The sequence below is a fragment of the Lathamus discolor genome, chromosome 9 (assembly GCF_037157495.1).
Source record: "Lathamus discolor isolate bLatDis1 chromosome 9, bLatDis1.hap1, whole genome shotgun sequence".
NCBI lineage: Eukaryota > Metazoa > Chordata > Aves > Psittaciformes > Psittacidae > Lathamus > Lathamus discolor.
Window position 1 is genome coordinate 17,861,461 of NC_088892.1, and position 20,778 is coordinate 17,882,238.

General features: G+C 36.8%; 1 long non-coding RNA gene across 5 annotated transcripts in view; it reads right to left on the reverse strand.

The window, feature by feature from the left end:
• LOC136019335 (uncharacterized) overlaps positions 1-20,778 on the reverse strand; it is a 265,515-nt gene that overhangs the window by 137,312 nt on the left and 107,425 nt on the right. For 4 of the 5 annotated variants that reach the window (XR_010614822.1, XR_010614824.1, XR_010614825.1 and 1 more), the window contains exon 2: positions 16,484-16,630. This is a non-coding gene — a long non-coding RNA (uncharacterized LOC136019335). Of the gene's footprint in view, positions 1-416; positions 505-16,483; positions 16,631-20,778 lie in introns of those variants that run through there. The other variant, XR_010614823.1, reaches the window with a different exon arrangement.

The following is a 20,778-nucleotide window of genomic DNA, read 5'->3' on the forward strand; positions in this document are numbered from 1 at the left end:
AACTTTCTGCTTTTTGCTTTGTTAACTTTCTATTTTAGCTATAGTTGTCTGCCAGTCCCAGGGCTTCCCATCTAAGGACAGTCTCTTATAACATGTGACAATGAGCTGAACACTCTGGTTATTTATCAAAATATTTTGCTCAATCACATCTCACAATCTGCTCGGTCTGTTTTGTTCAGGATCTCTTTGGGTTGACTCCTCATATGATCACCCACTAATCATGCAGTCAAAATTTATCAAGCTGGCAACAGTGCTCAGTGCTATTCTGTGATGCTCATGAGAACATCTCTGTTACAGAAAATTGAAAGCTATCTTCAGTAGGTAAGTAACATACAAGCATAGGTGTAAAAGCACCAAGTTTAATTAAGATGTTCAGAGGCTTGAAAGAAATACAGATTCAAGGTCCGAAACCCCCCAAATGCTGACTTGACCATTGAATCAGCTCCTGCGATTCTTCTTTTTACTATGCAAACTGCACACAGTTCTGCAACACTGCAGGTGAAACTGCAACAGAGAAATCCATAGAAGATACGCATTAGACCTAGATATTGACAGAGGCTTTCAACTGCTGCAGCATTATAATGTTTATCCATGTCCTGTGACAGAAAATTGATTTTACCATTCATTAAGTACTGACTGTCTATTAATGGTTTTGATTCTTAAAACACTGGTACTTAAGCAGGTACCATATGTGTATGTTGGACAGCTTAGTGGAAATTAAGGCAAGTCTTCCAAGAGATCATGTCTCAATACTCCTACTTTACAAACTATGTTCTGTAAGAATAGTATCTTCAGCGAAACAGGAAATCACATTTATTTACTGGAAAACAAGTAGTAAAGGCACTAAGAAAGCAGTAGGGGACTATCTTTATTAATGCTGTTGTTACCAGAACAGTACTCAAAGAATTTGGGGAATTTTATTTAATTATGCTCTGAATCATTTAGTTTAGAAGAATGTGCTCTCAAACGCACACACACAAACATTTCATATTTTTAATGCAGAGGCAACATGAACAAAATAATGTACAGGAAATTCTTATCATTGTTATTATGTTGGTTTTGATATACATTTTTTATTATTCTGAAGAGCCTGCAGGACAGAATAACAGGAAGGGTAGAACGGAAATTAAACAGTTATGCTGATGAGCAATAAAATTCTATGTGGGAGACTAAAATTCCATTATTCCACAGGACAGAAACCTAAAAAACAACAGCCCTTGCATATCTCATCTCTTCCATATAAGCCAAGTCTAAAGGACCTTCATGTTCTCACTATAAGGGCCAGATCCTTTGCCAGCTTAGAGCACTTTACATCCATTTTAATCATTTTATACTACTAAAAACCACTTGTATTTCTCACAAGTACCAACCAAATAAACTCTTACTGAGATTGTTAACTTACTATGCCTGTTCCAAGTTAATAAGGTTAAGACACTTGCAAATTCTTTGCTAAGATTAGAAGCTGCTGTACTCAGCACACAAAGGTGGAAATATACCCCTACTAGCCAGACTGATTTATCAGTGGAAACCAGGTCTTGCAAATAAAGACAATAAAATAGTGATTCTCTACCTCAGACTCATTTTCTTTCTCTTCCTTTCTTGTTCCAAGCAATCCACCAATGAGTGGACCCTAGGAAAAAACTATCTGGAAAATCATCTGTAATTTTGTGGTGATGTTGTGGCTCTGTTAGCTGAAAAAGTACACTTTATGCTACTTCCACAGCAACTGCTCCAATATTTTAGAAAGCACTGCATGTAGCCAGGGCAAGTTTCGCCTCGCAGGGAGAAATACAGCTCACATTTCAAAGCTGTATCTCTCCCTTAAGTGCTGAGTGCATTCGTCACTCCTGAGAATGCAGTAAAATTCAACAAAATCTATGTGGCTATGTGTTAATAGTGGAAAAACAATAAATAGTCTCCAATTATGTCTCTTACATCTAAGAAATATATCCTTTCAGGAGATACTTATCACTTAAAGCCATGAGAAAACAAATTTAAAGACATTTCAGTACGTGGAATGGACACAACACGCACGTGGCATGCAGAAGAACTAATACGTAGTTGCTGTTACATTTACACATTAAACACCTTATCTGCTCAGAACAGGTATCTAACCCGGTAATTACACATACTTATTTAGGTTGGACACTTAGCTTTCAAGTTAATTACCAGAAAAAAAAAAATTAACCTGGGGTGTCAGCAGGAAATTAAAGAAAAACCTGATGCGTTGGAAGCACAAAGCAGAGGAGTCTGCTTCAAGGCTCAGATCAATTTCATTTTTTAATCACTCTCTCATACATTCATTCTATTATTCACATTCATAATCTATTCATCCCAAGATACACCTGTGAAATTGCTCAATACTGAAGTGTTGGTGGGCTATATTTTTCCCCTTGAAAGGGCATGAAAAATAAATCTTTAAGAAATTTAGCTGTTCTGATTTGAGTGGTACGTAGCTCTCTGTGACCACACAGGTCAGTTTGAGAGACGTACTCTGGTACCAGATGTTTTACATTCTACTAAAGTCCTTAATCATTGGAGCCTTTTCTGAAAACATACATTCAAATTTACCTATAATAAATATATAGCTCATAAGTATATATATACATGTTGTCTATATATACATGTAAGTATATTGCTCCTAAAATTAAACTTTTCAGCTGTCTTTTGGTAAGATAATCAAAAGTAATTTTACAAATAAATTAGCAATGAAAGGAGATCCAAGGAAACACTCCATCCTCTACTGGATACTAAAAGAAAGCTAGTAACTGAGAATGAGGAAGTTTTCTTTGCCTCAGTCTTTAATAGTCACACCTGCTTCACCATCCTGATATGCTTCTATGATAAGGTGACCCACCTGGCTGATGTGGGAAAGGCTCTGGACATTGCCTATTTGGACTTAGGTAAAGCACTTTACACTGTTTGACACAGCATTCTCCTGCAGGAACTGTTTGCTCAGGGCCTGGATAGGTGGATTTTTCACTGGGATTGAAACTGGCTGGATGGCTGGGCCCAAAGAGTGGTAATAAATGCTATGACATCTAGTTGGCAACCAGTCACCAAACACAGTCAGGCATTGAAACAGGCTGCCTAAGGAAGTGGTGGAGTCACCATCCCTTTAAGTGTTCAAAAACGATGTAGATGAGGCCCCCACTTATATGGTTTAGCAGTGGTCTTGGAAGTCCTGGGGTAATGGTCGGACTTGATGGTCTTAGAGGTCATTTCCAACCTAGTTGATTCTATGATTCTTCACTGTAATACATGCATTAAAGAACTATTCCATCATGGCATTAATCCATTACCATGTAATGACTCAATTAAAAGCTAATTGAGGGTTACACAGTTACTATTTCCCAGAAATGCACAGTAAAGGAAAAGTATAAATATGATCATAACAGACGTTTAACTTGCATGTTGATCACTCACGCAACCAGGTTCAAGAATAGCTCAAGAGCTAAAGGTAGTGTTTGTTCCACCTGCTTAACTGACTTTACTTTTGAGTGCTTTTTAAAATATCAGCTTTATTATTCTCTGGATACTTTTTATCTCATAAAAGCAAACCTCTTAAGGAATCAAGTGGCTGAATCATTCACTACACAACAAAACCTGACATACAGCAAATTCTTCTGCCCATATAGCAATGGATAGAAATAGGTCACATGGAGGTGAAGGCCCAATATCCCATTATAATAAAATAATGGCAATACTCAGGATGGCTTTCCATCTCGAAGAATTTTAGGAACAATTATTAATCTTCATACTTTGCTATGAACCTGGATGGACTAAGTAAATAAACTGTGTTTTTTTTTTCCTTTTTGCATTTCCTATATCTTAGGATAAACTTAAAAATGGCATTAGTCTGATTGAGAAGCAGAGACTGAAACTAAGATATTACTTTTACAAGTATTTTGGATCTTGCAGCTTTTAAAGCAACACTGCTGGAAGACCAGAAAAACTCTTAGGTAGAAGCAGTATTTTGTATCTTGCTCAAGTGACTGTCATATAATTTTTATATTAAATATTGAATGATAAGAAAACTAATTATCATAACGCCAGCATAGAAGCCACTTGTATAACCCAGTATACAAAGGAAAGAAAAATCCTGCAAAACTACATTCTTACTGGTGGACTTTAAAATGTATATATGATAATATTTATTATTCAATAACTAGGAGACTGTTAGGAATTATAAATAACCAGAGCTTTTTGTATGATTTTCCGAAGATTCTGCACACATCTTGAAAATAATTAACTCAATTTTATCCAAATGACAGAACAAGCAGCAGGAGTTTAATTTCCCTGAAACAGACACACACCCAACACCCAAGAATTCTATTGCTAAGAATTTTAATTAAATCTATATAACAAGAAAGGAATGTTTCACATCTTAATTGAAAAATCACCAGCTAGAGAACTGAGACAGCGAAACTGTCTGGAAAGCACTGAAATATAATTGAAGAAAAGAATAGACGAGAATATTTCAAATGGTCTCACTAGTCAGCAACTAGGGTAAATACTGTGAGTCAAATAACAGCATCTTAGTGATTAAGAGAAAAAATAATTTGGATTCTATTGCTCCTTTGCTTTGAGAATTATACCTCATCTTTGAGAATCCCTGACTGAACGCAAAGCTTCATCACATACTCCACCAAACTAGAAAGCTTACTGTTGATATTATCACCTTACATGACGGAGTAAGACACCAGCCTAAAAGCAAAAGAGATAAGCTGGTATTTGTGATCACTTTGGCAGCTTGTATCTGTATTACAAAAACCCCCACCTTCTCAAAGATTCTTTTTAAAGTATTCATAAAGACAGGGAAAAGACTGTTATTTGTGGGCACTTAGACAAAGGGAATGCTGTAAGGACAAGGTAATGTTTAGCTTTACTTCACATTTACTCCTTATGAAATTAAGCAGTTAAGTTTTAAGATTTTGACATGGGAAACCTGCCAAGGCCAGATGGAAATCTCAGCTGTCACGAGCAGGGGTCATCCTGTCCTTCTCAGCACAAGGTGTTGCTAAAATCCTGTGTATGGTTCATACCTATCCTTTCTAATTAGGAGCTAAAATGATTTTTGTTGTATACGACTGTCTTGTTATTCATTGTCTTCTCTTTGTTTAATTCTAATTTTAATTCTAGAAGTCCACCAGAGATGCCCCTGAGGTACTGCTGATAATCTAGGTTTATATTCCTGAAGAATTTGTTTAAGGGAGGCTTGGGTAAGCCTTAAAGGGAATCTTTGATAAGCCTTTGTTCTTTTAAATTATTTTATTATAATGCAGCACTTTCAGAAAGGGTAATTCTTGCTGAATAAAGGAAAGGTTTACTGATGCCAGTTTTATAGTGGAGTTTTAATGGAACTGCTTCTGAAATACTCTCTATTTAACCCTCTAAAAATATCTATAAATAACTCTAATTAGCAGACATACTTAATGTTGATAATGCTGCCCATCAGAGAAGCACACAGAAGCACCTCTTGCATAACTAACCATTAGATGGTGGTGTCTGTACTTTTTTTTTTTTTTAATAATATGCAGAATTCAAGGTTTTATTAGAATGAACTGAGATCTAAAGCAAACTGAAGCTAACTCAAGTGCTGATGAAGACAGATGTAGGTAAAATGACAAGTTTTAAACAACACCACGACCAGTGGAGCAGTTGAGGAAACAGAGGATGTAAAGGGCAGCAAAGGAGTGTTAGCAAAAAAACCAGAAAAATTACTTCTACTAGAAATAAGTAATAACTGAACCTGATTTAAACTTCCTGAACAGATTAAACATCCCACTGAAGTACCTTTAAGTCCTACTATCTACATTCAGCTACACTTGAAATTATAAGATCATTCCCAGATTTGAGATTTTTTCCGTACACTTATTTTCCTCTTGACTCTTCTCTGCAGGTACTATTGTAAAAATATAAACTACAGCATGACAGTCGTGATGTGCTGCCAGATATTAGAGCTTAGGGTGAAATCGATTTAACAAATGAACCAAATAAAATCTGTACAAGATAGAAATTCCAAACCCAGATTGGAAGAATGTAACATGTTGCTTGCCAAGGGGAAGCATTCTGTAGAGTTCTGCCTTACAGAGGTACTGATGCTGTCTGCAGGGGCCAGCATCGACATTGCCTACCTTTAAGCCATATCCCTTAGATGAAGTCCTTCACTAAAGGCTGTCAAGGCAATTATGCAGATGTAGGAAGAATGGTCCCTGCATGAAAAGCAACTGGTAAAGGCAGGAAAGGGAGACTAGGAGCTTTCAGAATGAAGGGAGGACATGTGGAGTTGGTGGTACGTGATCTGGGGGCTAATAATCATTTGGAGCATGGAAGAGGTGGACAGAGACTGGCTGTTCTCTTTTCCCCAGATTCAAATAAGCTTCAGGAGGCAGCAGCACCCACTCGATTCAAAACATCATTTTAAAGAAGGGAGGGAATAGGGGGGTGGAAAAAAGATAAAAGGAGAGGAAAAAAAAAGGATAAAAAGATAAAAAGAAGGACTCCTTCACACAGGTGTATATTCGACCTCTGGTACTTCTGCTGTAGGATGCTGCAGATGCTACAGCTCTACACATGTTCAAAAAGTTTCTCGGCAAATAAATAAATACAGAGAAATGAATTGAAAAGCAAAGTTGGCAAGGTGAAATCAGATGTAAGCTGGTTGGTACCAAGTGGATATATTGTGTGTGCTTGTCCTGGCATACCTTGTCCCTGGACTTTCATTTATAGCCATTTTCAGAGACCGGATACTGAACTAGATGGCCTATGGTGACATTCCTATTTCCCAGTTTACTTCAAATATATTTTCATAAATTATTTCTCTAACTTAAGTACAATTTTTGCCACTTCATTTTTAGCGCATGCAATCTGCAGTTATACTCCAAATACTGTATAGAGCTTAGGCAGTGTAAATACCATACCAAGACTATTTCTGCACTAGCTCCAGCACTATGACGGCACACACTTGAAAAATTGCAACCCATTCATATCCATAAAATACCATTTATGCCAATGGCCAGGCTGTTTTTCTCAGCTCTCCTTAAAGTTGGTTTAAACTGCACTAAAATTCCTGTGCACCTTAACATATATTTACTTAACATGACAGAAATCACTGGACGCATAGTGAATGCTTTGAAAAACATTTTTACATTCTTGTGTTCTATAAAAAATCTGAGGCCAAACAAAGTTGTTCTCAAGTTTCATTACACGAGACCCAAAAAGTTCTAGTAGTTCATTGCAAATAACAGAGGGGAAAAAGTTCTGTTAAGAAATTAATTATTTACTGGTCACTGATGGTGCTGTATTTACCTGATGCCTGAACATCTGCGTATGAAATCACAGTGTCTCCCCTTCCAGATGTAAGGAAACACAAATCAAAGTTTTCTCCCTGTCCTGCTGTCTCAAAGATGAAAGTGGAGGGAATGATTTTGAAACCCACTGGGTTAAAGGAAAAAAGACAATTTATGTACATTAACCTATCCTGTCTCTCTCTCCACATACTTAGTAACATAACAGCATGTTACTAATTGCAGTATAAATTAACTCTTTGCATTCTTATAAGAGAGAGAGAAAGAAAAGTACTTTGTACAAAATTTTAAGTACTCACCATATGTACTCCTGGTTTTAAGCATTTTTTCATTTTCCTTCTGTCCTCAGTCCTGTATCTACACCTCACATACTTAGGAGGCTGCATAGTTAAGTACCTGACCTGAACACACTGATTAATGTTTGTACTAACCCAAGGAATAGCATTTTTCCAAGGATTCATGAATTTTTCAACTTGCTATGCTCCAACTCCTGAAAAGGGGAAAGGCAGACAATCTGTGTGCAAGACCTTCTGTTAGTATCGAATTTACTGCCGGACAGTTTGTAGCAATTTGAATGTGCCTGATGGACAACAGGTAAGAAAATGTAAGAAATTATGTCCATAATCATAATTATGTATTGCATAGGCATACGTAAAGCATCATACCAGAATCACAATAGGTTATCTTTAGTGTAAGCTCCATATTTGTCCATTATGAGGTTCATGATTTCCCCTTTCACCTTTCTTTTCAATATAAGAACTTAGCTTTTAAACAATGCAATGATACGTTATTTTACAGTATTTCTACTAAAAAAAGCAGTCTCCCTTGGAAGCTAACACAATGTAACACTCTGCAGAGGGCACTCTCGGTACAGTTAGAACAGATCACCTTTTTCCACTGCATCTCTCCTCCATAACTTTTACAGCATAATATCACATTTACAATAGTCAGAAACACACAATAGGAAAAAGGCTTTCTCTGATGGTAGCACTACAATGTATGAGGTAGACCTGCGAATGAGAACAAAGTAAACCTAGCCAGAGAACAGTCATTTTTCAAATGCCATCAATGCTTTCTGTCTTAATAACATATCATGATTTAATTTGCTGCTGAGAACTAAATACTAAGACTAAAACCAGTGTCTATCTGCTAAGAATATTTTTATTACTTTCTTTATTGTTCCTTTGAAGGTTTCTATCTATTCAGATACAGGAAGAGATTTCTGCATTAAGTGAAACAAGGATTGTAAGCAAACATGGTCATAGCAGCGCATATCCTATACGGCATAATAAAAGACTTTTCACTATTTTAATACTAACTTCTCACAACCAAGATCGAACCTACAGTCTACACTAGAGGTGCAAGGAAAGGCTCATTTCAATGTTATCAAAAAGCATATTCTTTCTGAATTGTCTTACTGTTCAAACCATTCGTACCACATGCACTGTTCTTTCTGCTGACACAGCTGCTTCTTTTCCAACACTGCTGCTCATATGACCTTTTTCCCCTTCCCCCCCCCGCTTCAGAACCATTTCTGGGCAGTCTCACAAGAATTTTGATTCCTGTTGTTAAGTTTCTAGCATTACCATCTCATAGCTGTTTGCTGACAACTTCAAAACAAAACCTCACCGCCCTCCACAAAGACCTGTAGCCAGCAATGAATGGAAGCTTATGCTCACCAATGGGTAAAATACATACTCTGAGTGAAACATTTTCAAGTGCTATTGGGGGGTGGCTGAAATTTGCAGGCACAATAAAAATTATCAGAAAATGATGTCTGGTAGATAATCCTATTACAAAAGATCAGAATGATCTGGTGGATGACTGATCCTTGCTATTGCGGCGCCAGAATTTCAGCACAAGCGTATGTGGTGACAAAACTGTGCTGATACAGACTGACAGATACACAGCGAGACTGCTTGTGAGGTGGGGAGAAGGACATATGCAGCAGAAACCAAACTTGAATACTCAGTGTAGTGATCCCTTACCTTGCTAGCTACTCTAGAAGTAAGAACACTTCACTGTGAATTAAAACATGCTCTATAAAAGCAATCCACAAGGCTGTCACATTTTCCTCCTATGCATTTTCTTTACCGATTTAAAGATCAGACCCTTGGGGAAAACAGGAAAATGTTAGTTAAATTACTCAAATTCACTGTGATAAAGTACTTTATGGATGGGCACATTATAATCGTGTGCCATTAGGAAACTTACTATCCAACAAACAACCTGCAGCAAATATTAAGACATTGCAATCTGAATCTTTGAGTCCAATTAAAATCTGACCTTTCTTTCTGGAAATGGTCAGGACAGAGTTTAATACCTCTATAAAAATGCTAGGATATGTGAATTCAGATGAGTAGCACAATTTCCTCATGAGATACCACCACTTACTATCATATCCCTGACTCCATTTTATTTGAAAATGAAAGCAACTTCACACTAACTGCAGAGGATTCTTCTGAGAGTAGCTATTGCTACTTAGTTTTACTTCCAGTGTATTTTTCTCAGATTCAAGGAAAATGACTTGCTGTTACTTTATGTTGATTAAATCATGTCAGCAAGTGTTCTAATTTATGTGCTTTAGCTAGCAAAGTAGAATGCAATTTTCATTTCTGGGCAAGTATAATCATAATTAAAAACACATTAGCTGATTATACCAAACATCCATTCTAAAAAACATATTCTGCATCCTGATTTATGAGTCATGATTTGATAGCTAACACATTTTGAAATACTATAACTTTATAAGCTGATGAATGGTTTTGATCAGACCTCAACTACCCGAAAACGGACACGTAAGACCACACACTAAGAACTCAAAGTTTTACAGTAGCCAGATTAAGGTGCAAATGCAGACAAAAACAATCTTCCATAAACATACAAAAATTTAAGCTAAAACCTTCACAAGAATTTACGACTAACCTAACCTAAGATTTCCGATTTCTATTAATACGTAACTATTTCCTCTATTTTCTACAGCTACTGTTACAAAGTTTTCAGGACAGGAAAATACTTTGGGGTAAAGAAAGCCTTCACTTTTCAGTCCGGGGTTTAAGTATTTCAAACACATGGGACTTATGTCTCCTCTTTAGCTCTAATTCAAGTCACCAGCATTAAAAGACATGAATCTTCATTTTCAGACATTCCTGCTTATCTTAATTTACTGCATTCTTCCTGTATTCTGGTGTCTATGTTCACTGCAGCCAACAGTGTTAACACTGTGAGAGAAGGAACTAAATCTGTAACAGTGCTGTGCAGTGTGGTAGCATCAGATCTCTAAATATCCCAAGCACAGCGAACATAGAGATATACAAAGTTTTTCAGCCTTTATGTAAAACAAAAAGCTTGAGGAGCATATTTCAAATGACAAGTTCTAAAATAAAGATTGAAATACTTTGAAGTTTGGGTGATGCTTTGTCATCCAAGGACGAAGAAATATCCTCTAAAGCAGACTCAGTATTTTCTATTTCTGCATGGTAAAAATATCTTACTGCTATTATAAGGAGCTTAATACTTCTTCACACATCCACTCGTTTGATCTCATGTTCAAGTTTTTGACATCCTCCACAAGCAAACGTATCACGTATAGGATGTATTGCTTTAACAGGTATTCATTTTACTGAGCTCCACTATAATTTGTTAGTCTTACATGATGTCTCAGGATATTTCACACATTCTGAAAAGGAAGCTAAAAGGGAATAATTTGCATATATTACTTAAGTTGTACATGCTGTAAATATTGATCTAATGATAGGGAAGGAAGAGGAAAAGGTTGTTCAAAATTAGCACTTGCACTGCTATAGTTCTTAAGAATAATTTTTCAGGATCAATTTTTAAACTTGGTCAAGAGATGACAGCCACTCTGCTTCCAGGCTGTGGCATTCAAAGTATATTACGGCAATTTACAGATGATGAAAACTTTTATTCTTGTAGAGTTATTATCAATTCAGCACAAACAATTCAAACCTCAGCTACTGCTGTCTGTGTCATGCAGAGTGAAGAATCATTTCCCAGGGTTGACCTGGTATTTTAGACAGCTCCACTGACTCTCAAGGATGATGCACAGGCACTCTTGTGCAATGTTCTGAGTAACTCTGAAGTATTTTCTGTCCTCGGAACTGAGAGGCTGTAATTTATCTAATGCTCAAGAAAACAAAAACAAGAAAGCTTTCATCACCTTCATGCCAACCTCCACAATCACCACCCATTTTGGAAAGTTTCTGGTAGAGGATTAGATATCTCAAGAAATATAACCATAAAAAGGATTCAGCTAGAGAAGTGATCACAGTATCTTTGGGATAAAGGTGTCTCCCAAATTGTGGCTTGAGGTGGCTCCTCATCATCAGCCCATGCTTTCCCCTGCCCAAGTGCCACACAGTTTCCTTTTGTCCTTCCTTCCTTCCATTCTTCCCATAGAATTTTCTGTCTGTCTTTATGTGTTTTGACATGATTTCTCTCTCCTTAAATGACTGCCTCTACTAAACTTACTAACACCTTCACAGCCCCCACAAACTCAGGTTTTGTTTCCACTTTCTTCTTTCCATAATTCTCTCTCCTGGAATAGGCAGCTACACAGCATAGGAGAAATGCCTCCCAGCTGCCAGCAGAATAAAGATATTTAATTTGGAATTTAAATTTCAAAAATAAAATTCCAATCAGGATAGCCTTGAACTCTGTCAAGGGAACACAAATAAACAACTATAAATAAAACATAAAATCTCTACGGAAGACTGAATGTCATTTCAGAAGACAGAAGAAATCCCGACTATCATGAATCCAATGGTTTCACCACCTCCGGTAACACTAGGTGGGCTACAGTGGTTCCCAGAGAGAAGGCACATAGCTTTTCACTACACAGATGGCCTTGAAGAGGACTCTGGTCTTACTGGCTTCAGTGGTGCCTGGAATTAGCTGTGATTCTGTATTCCTCATCTCTTTTAAGCACACAGAGAGCCACTCACCTGAAAGCCCTGACATTTTAACTTCAAGAATTGTCTATACACCAAGAAATATGAAACATATGTTACGCTTTCCTCTGAAAAAAAGATGTATTTGTCCAGTGTGGTGAAAATTTTAACATTATGGCACATATTACCAATAACGAAACACCCCTAGGAATAACTAGAAGTTATGAGTGATTCAGGTACAGGGCTGGGGAGCAGCTGTATACAACTCTACCTTTTGTTTTCAGGCTTCGCTCAAAACACAGTGCCTCTTTGCTGAAAATGTCATGTGAAATAGCACATTCGACAATAGAACAAAACACTTCCCTACCAGAGAATACTGTTGGGTCCAATTTTTCATTGCTTGGATTTTTAAGTTTTTTCCATCCAAGCAAATGCTTTTGCTCTGACAGCATTTAATAACAAGTTTGACCTTGGAGCGTCTAAGTTTAAATGATTTCAGAGTACGCTGCAGCATAAAATCAGGGGCCAGGGATTCTTTTCCTTATTTGAATTTTATTATTTTGGGAAAAGGGGGAATCCCTTGTTTCACAGAAGAAATTACTTTTGAGCCACAGCGTGAAGACTTTTTGCATGACTGCATGAAGAGCCACAAGTTTTTACACTTACTGCAGTTGATATATGATTGTCACCAGTGCCAAAAGGAACTTAACTACTTCCTCCTGGGAATATCTCTGAAAATACACTAAAGAAAGCTGAGAACTGGTTTATATTTCCATGTGTTGGAGAAAGAATGAAGTTTGAGCAGCGTCCCCTCCTGACAGTCCTCTGGGCTTGTGCAGTTCAGAGAAGCTTTGTGATTCTACAACCCTTTATTTTTCTAGTGGGTTCACATCCAGCATTCCCTCTGTGGAACGCTATCATTATTAGGCATCAATCCCAAGAAAGGTACAGGTTGGGAATGAATAAATGTCACTGACTACAGTTTTCTGTATTTCATCTGTGGATCAAAACACACACTTGTATCTGAAGTGTCAAATATGCAAGTATTCAATACAGATTAGTAAACTTCCAGAATTAATCCCATTCTCATATTTAGGGGCCTTTTTAATTTCTCAATTTCCTATAAAGGCCACTCAAACTTTGAGAAATACTGAAGACACACAAAGAGTAATTATTATAGCTTCATACTAAGTAAGAATGAATATTAACTATTGTTACTGCATAGAAAAGAGCTACTGCGGTGCAAAAATACCATTTGGTAAGTTTGTTAGTGTTATTACAGAATTCAAAGATTAAATTATCTTTGGTTACAGCTACATTCATCTTTTTTCCCCCCTAAAATAATACCATCACAACCACAGTGTAGAAACAACAGTGGGACATGGCTCCTGACAGTCTAATCATGGTTCATCTAACAATATTCACAGGGAGTCAAAATGTTGCTGTTAAATCACTGCCCTTCCCTATTCTAAAAAGCCACCAGGTGAGCTGTTTCAGTGGTAATAACAATAGAAAACATCACAGAAGGATTTATTGTTAACAGATCTGTAGAGAAAAGCAACAGTGCAGACACAATATTGATTGCTGTAGGGGAAAAAATACATTTCAGATGTACTCCGTATTATTCTTACATAAGCCCTCTTACATAACATGGAATAACATTACATTTTATGGACATTCTATTTTCATGACAAAATGCTCTTGAAAGAGGTTATTAAAGTTCTGTACTGATCTAACGCAATTTGATTGCGTATGATGTGTTCAGTACGGTAACTATTACACAAAAGAAAAGGCACTGATCTTCATACAAGATCCTCTTTTCTCACAAGGAAGCACAGAAGTATATATATGTTCTGCAAAAAATTGCTTTCTTGGTGCAAACACATACTTAGGAGAAGAGAAAAGAAAGAAGAAGAAAAACAGAATCAAAGACAAGTAATTTGACATTTTTGTTATGTTTTGGAAAATAAAGAAAATTAAGGAAATTATACTCCTTTAATTGTTCATAAATCATCTCCTATTTGATAATGAGATATCCCATTCAAACCTATCAATAACTGTGAGTTACAGTTTACCAATGACACTCATAAATGGCAGTTAGAGACATCAAATTTATAGTAAACTGTCACTAGAGATTTGTTACTACAAAAAAAATTGCTTAAAGTTCACATGCCTGTGGCATTTAAAAATTATCAACATAGTTACAAAGAAAAAGCCATAAATGAAACAAAAGGCATCAAAACCATTCAATTTCATGTGCATTTTTAAAAATGTCTATTTAACTCACAGTCCTTGCAAAAACCATTAGAATTCACAAATGACAGCACTAGTTCTTCTCTAAGGCCTCATAGAGACAAGTGTGTAAGGGCAGGCATCCTCAGTGTATCACTATCCTCAACCAAAAAGCAGACAGACTCTCTTCATTTGTTGTTCATGGTCTCCCAACATGTTAGGGCTAAGAATCCTAAACACATCATCTATTCTCAGGTTCTGCCAAAGACAGAGACCATAAACTCTCTGGACAACTGTTCCATGCTTGACCATTCTCACCCTAAAAAACGTTCTGTCTTATGTTTATATGGAATTTCTTGGTTTTTTGTTTGAAGTCTCAATGCCTCTTGCCACCCCCACCTTTATCCTATCTGGTATTTACACACACTGACAAGATCCCCCCAAAGCCTTGTTGTTTAAAGGCTGAATAGTCCCAGCTTCCTCACCCTCTCTTCATATGACAGAACCAAACACAGCACACCAGACATGTCTCACCACTGCCTAATAGAGGGGAAGAATCAGTCCCCTTGACCCACCGGCAATGGTCTTCCTAATACACCCAAAGAAGCTGTTGGCTGCCTCAGCTACAAGGGCAGATTGCTGGCCCATGGACCACTGGTCCACCAAAACACCCCCAGCTATTTTCCCGCAAGCCTGCTTGCCAGCCGGTCACCCCCAGCCTGTATCAGTGCATGATTCTTCCTCTCCAGCTACAGGACCTCACGATCCCTTTTGGTAAAGGTCATAACATTTTTGTTTGCCCATTTCTTCTGCCTGTGAGATCACTCTGAACAGCACCACAACTCTCAGGTATCTTCCTTTCCAACACATGACAGCAATGACACTCCACTTTATGAACCACCTTTTCATCTAACAACTACTACAGTAGAGATAATTTACTCTTTGTGTATAATTGATTTGTGTCTGCACTTAAAAATGTCTTTTGAAATCCATATTATAACTAATACTGTCACATAATAAAAAGCAACATTTTAAATTAAAAGTTAATTATTTTCCATTATTCAACATTACTAGACAAGGCAGGAATTCTAGCTTAGTGCTAGAACATAAAAGAAGTTATTCTGAACTTATAATAAGTGGCTTTAGCAGCTTAATGTCAAGAAGCAATACTGTAAATTAAAAACTAAGTAAAAGGATTATAGTATTTCATATTTAGAAATTTCACAACTACAGATAATTAAGGCAAGTGAAATATTTTTGCAGCATTGTCCTGGAATCTACAATTATAAAGTATTTTTACAGCAATAGCAGAGTACTCTGCAATAACACCCTAGACATAACATCACCATGGCATTTGAGACTTTAACCGTAATATACTGCTGCATTTTTTCAAGGTTTTGTAGGACTTATTTCTATTTCTTTCTTCCTGTCATCATTACTACAAGACAGCTCGCTTCACCTAGCTTATCTAAACCACAGCTGGATTCAGTAAATCACAGGTATGAGAGAGCAAGGGAACCTCATTCACTGCAGGTATGTAAAGGTGCTACTTTTGAGGCCCCTTTTAAGTGACTGTTTCAGAAATAGAAACCACATGTGGCCCACACACGATTCTTTGCACTTACTTAAATTTGAAGAATGAAAACTCCTCATAAGCCGTGTGAAATAGTTTGAGTGTTGACTTTCTGCAAGTGTTGTAAGTTTTCAAATTGAACAAAATGCCTGGAAATGAGCACCATCTCATTTCGAACACATATCCTCCAAAGAAAAATCATTCTCACAGAAGGCTACAAGATGACTAATACTGTACTTTAGAGATGGAGAACTGTGATACCTTATAGAGATTATGGAAGAAATTTAAAGACAGTTACAGTCTTGTCATATTCCTTATGCTTCAAATTATGCTTATTCTGAAAACTGTCAAGAAAGTCACCCACAGAAGAGAGCTCCTGCTGGAAAGGTCTCACCAGGGAATACAATTAGAAGCACTCCATGATCTCCATTCTCATGTAGATTTGGATATGCACTTACCCCTTTACCCTTGCCAGCTTGGACAGTATTGACTTCTACAACTAGTCTTCTCTTCGAAGTCTCTACTGACATCCAGATGGCTTTAACATCACTCGTTCCTCCAAGAAGTATTCCATTCTCTCCCTCAACAGATTACCAGGGATTCTCCTGGCAAAAAAGAAAAAGGTAGTTTCACTGACTTAATTCTGTAGGTATGTCCTTGTTAGATTAAGACTCATCTACAACAATTAACCCCTTAACTCAATAATTTTATGATGTTGTTCCTCTCTCCCTCCCCCTAAACCATTTGCTACTGTTTGGCATGTTCCACTGGACCTTAGTGTTCTTTTTATCTACTTGAGCATTAAAGGCACACATGACATACGTGCTTAATTATATATATATATACACACACACACACACACTACATTGCTGGCTCTCAACTGAGGGAAGACATGATGCAGTTAACTGCTTTAGGCTGCCTGACTGTATAGCTCCCACAGCATTAAGGGTTATTTAAAGAACCCAACTCCCATTTACTTCTGCCAAAGCGTAAGCCCACAAGTCCACAAATCCCACAACATAAATTACTACATTCATGGCATATGGTTACTTTTTTTTTTTTGACAATATGTGTCCACATCTATTCAGTCACTCAATCAGCTCTGCCTTCATGGTGCACAGATTGTGATCATCCAACAGTCTCATATTCTACATCTAATATTCCATAACTGCTGATTAAAACAACCAACTCTGAAAGATTTTTATCTTATTTTAAGAATACACACACATGCTACATACACAGTGTAACAAACCATTGGCAATATGCTTGAAGAGCTTTCAATCATATTAATTAATAATAAACAGTAAAGCGATATGCCCACGGAAGTCGTAACATCCCTCTAAACACACAGGCCAAGCATTGCATTGAAGTCCTTTCAGCAGGCACAGAAGATTCCAAAGTAATTGCCCTTTAGGCATTACAAGATTACTTTTATATTAATATATGCTGGTGTCTGAAGGAGCATATAGAACCAAATTTTATTTCTGAAATGTCTACATCAATAAAGATGCCTAATTGAGGTATTCATTTAAGTATACAAAGTTAACAGGAAAAATTCTAGAGACTACTATTACGCTTCCCCATTAAGTTAATTTAATTTGGTTATAACGCAAATTCTAATAAGATGATATTATTAACTAGTTCAATTTCAAAATGTCTTACCATGTTTATTTTTATTCTGCTACTAAGCAGAGTAGCAATTGACCTAATTTATTTTATTTAATAACATTTCTCAATCCTTTTAAAAAAGGGACAATGGCCTATTTCTTCCCTTAAACTGTCAGTTTGCTGCCATTTTAAACTTTACATATAGTTAAGGTCTTTACCCATTTCACTAGCATTCAAAACTATGTATTCTTTCTTTACTCAGATCAGTCATTTGTTCTGCAGTTATAACATTTGTGAGTGCTAATAGCTATTGCCCTGAACAGGAGAAATATCTGCATTTCAGTTGGTCACCTCTTCAGTTGGATACTTACTTTCTTTCAGCTTTTACAATTAGACAGTATTTCCATTCAGATTTAAAGTCATAATTGATGCAAAACTATACAGCTGGTTTTAATACTGTTCCAAAATTGAAAGAGAAGAAATTTTCTTCATAAACAATCATGATACTTCAAATTTCTTCCATGACATCGTATATTAGATTTTCCATGTTCTGAAAATAACATTTCAGTGACAAATTCACAGCATCCTTGTCTGAAATCTGGACACAGCTGTCTAGCATAAAACCATTATGTAAGGTTCTGCACAGTTTGCTAATTCTGCAGCTTCGGTGCTGCTGCATTTAACCCCAGGAATCCTCCACATGTCCGGTCTACCATCAACAGTTTACAAAGCAGCATTCTCAACCAACCTATGTAGACACACCATTTTCAGGAGCTAGGCATCACCACAACCAACTGCATTACCTAAGTAAAGGGGCTTTCAGCCTTGTCTGAACACTCTTGAGGAGAAGCCCAATACTCAGATCACAAGAAAGGATGTGTAGAGAGTCATATTAACCACAAGCTATACAAAATTAATCCTGAACAGGCCTCTGTACCTTGACAGTGTTAAGCATCACCTTGGATTCCTCCCATTTTTTCCCCGTTGGTATTAGCATTTTCTATCATTACTTTATCAGCACTTTTTTCCTTGGTATCTCTCAGATAGCTAACTCTGCATGGAGAAGCTTCATCATGTTCTCTGCACTTGACCTCATCTGACCTGCTAAATACTGATTTAACATACTGTATCTATTAGAAAAATCAATATTGACAAAATATTTAAGTAAAACCTATTGGTATGATTTAAAACCCACAAGGTTAGCAATAAGGTTATTCAGAGTCAAACTAGGATGTAACAAGCTACTTCTGTCAGTAATAGACATGTCTTTTGTCTTCCAAAACCTGAATCAAATAAAATAAAGACTTTTCCAGTAGCTAATACAACATAGAAATATTTTTCTTGTTGAAAAGTAAATATTAAATTATATAAACAAATACATAAAAGTAAGTATTTGCATAAAGCCAGCTTGTTGACTATTCCTACATTGCTTTTTACTGCAGTACAGATCTCAAAACTAAACATTTTGGTGACAGAGGTCATATCAGTTTAAAAGCTTCCACCTACTCTGCCACATTGATTTTCTAATGCACATAACATGTTAAAACAAATACAGTCAATAGTTCAGCAGACCAGACAAATCAGGGACCAGAAATGCTGCAAAGATTATCTTGATGCTTCACCAATCATAAGTATGGCCTAATGTCAGGAGATTAAAGGGATTTAATTTCATGTCAAGGGATTAAGTTTTATACCTTATTACAAGGAAAGTTAAACGCCTCATAAGCAATTATAAGCAGTGCAATATGCCAGGAAATGCATAAAGCTAAGAATAACAATTTTGAATAAAATGGTATTTTAAGTTGGAAAATGTGAATCAACAATTAAAATCTTGGGCAATCTCCCCCAGCGTTTGATAGGCAAATGGGGAAAGAGCTAACAAGGTGAATGGTGAAGAGAACAGCCCAAGGCCTCACCAGAGCTGAAACAAAACTCCTCAATACACCTATTATTTTTGTCACAGTTTAATTTCAAAACTTAAGTTTAAAACTAAATGGCAATGATACTTAGAACTGGCATTACTTTGCTTGTTCATTTTAAGGAACACGGCTGCCAAGGCCAGCATTCATGATAACTAACCCCATGTTTGCCTGGCATTCAGACAAGAAGCTCTAGCATACTCTCCTCTGAGAGGGAACTTTGACTTTAACAGGCTTTATCAGCCCAAGTGCATAAAGAATTGTCATAGCTGATTTGCACATGAAAGCCAGAATGGTTTAGTTTTGCAGCTGTGGGAAACACTTCATATTTCACCCCCCAATGGAAGTTATCACTTACATGTCTTTCCCCTACCCAGCTCAGAAAAACAGTTTAACAGAAACCACTCTTCTCTGAATTACTGGTGATCTGATCACACAAAGTTCTCACACTCTTCTTTAAGCAAAGACTCCAAAATAGCAATAAAATAACCTGTAAAACAAACATTGAATTAAAGGACTGGGCGATTATGAAGTTCTGCAATTTTGGCAACTCTTTCCACTTAAAAATGCAATTCTTTGAGCATATGGTCTACTGTCCTAATTTCAGAAGGAGAAATCTGGGCTTCTTTCAGCTGAAAGATGCTTTAAACTTTCGAAAATCTGAATCTGGTTTTGCTATTAAGCCTTACAGTATATGATGACTCTTACAGTACCCTCCTGTGTTGCTTCTCATGCATCAATGTATGCAAGAGTAATGAGATAAATTTGCTTGTTGATGCATTCATCTAACAGTTCATTATCATCATCAGGGGTCAAAATACTAATCACCAGAATGTATTTGGAAAAGAAAAAACACTAATAACACGAAGTAAATGCTAGTAATTAGTGGCACAAAGACAAAGCACATGGATATACAGTGAACAATCTCTTGTTCCACTGAGACATGTAAGTATTCAGAAAGCAGTGCCTAGTTACTGAATTTAGACTAAAGAGCATCAATGACAGCAAGTTTAAAATTAGAAGTGTAATCAACTGAGAGTGGCTTATGTTATGCATTGGATGGCTGCACATAGCTCTGTGTTTGTCTTACTACTTCAAGGCAATATTTCTAAACTCTCTCCCGCTGCTCTGGCTTGTCACATATACTGATGCTGTGGTCACTGCAGTTCCGACTCATCTGTTTCAGCTTTTTTGCTCCAGAAGACACGCAGATCCAGAATTTGAAT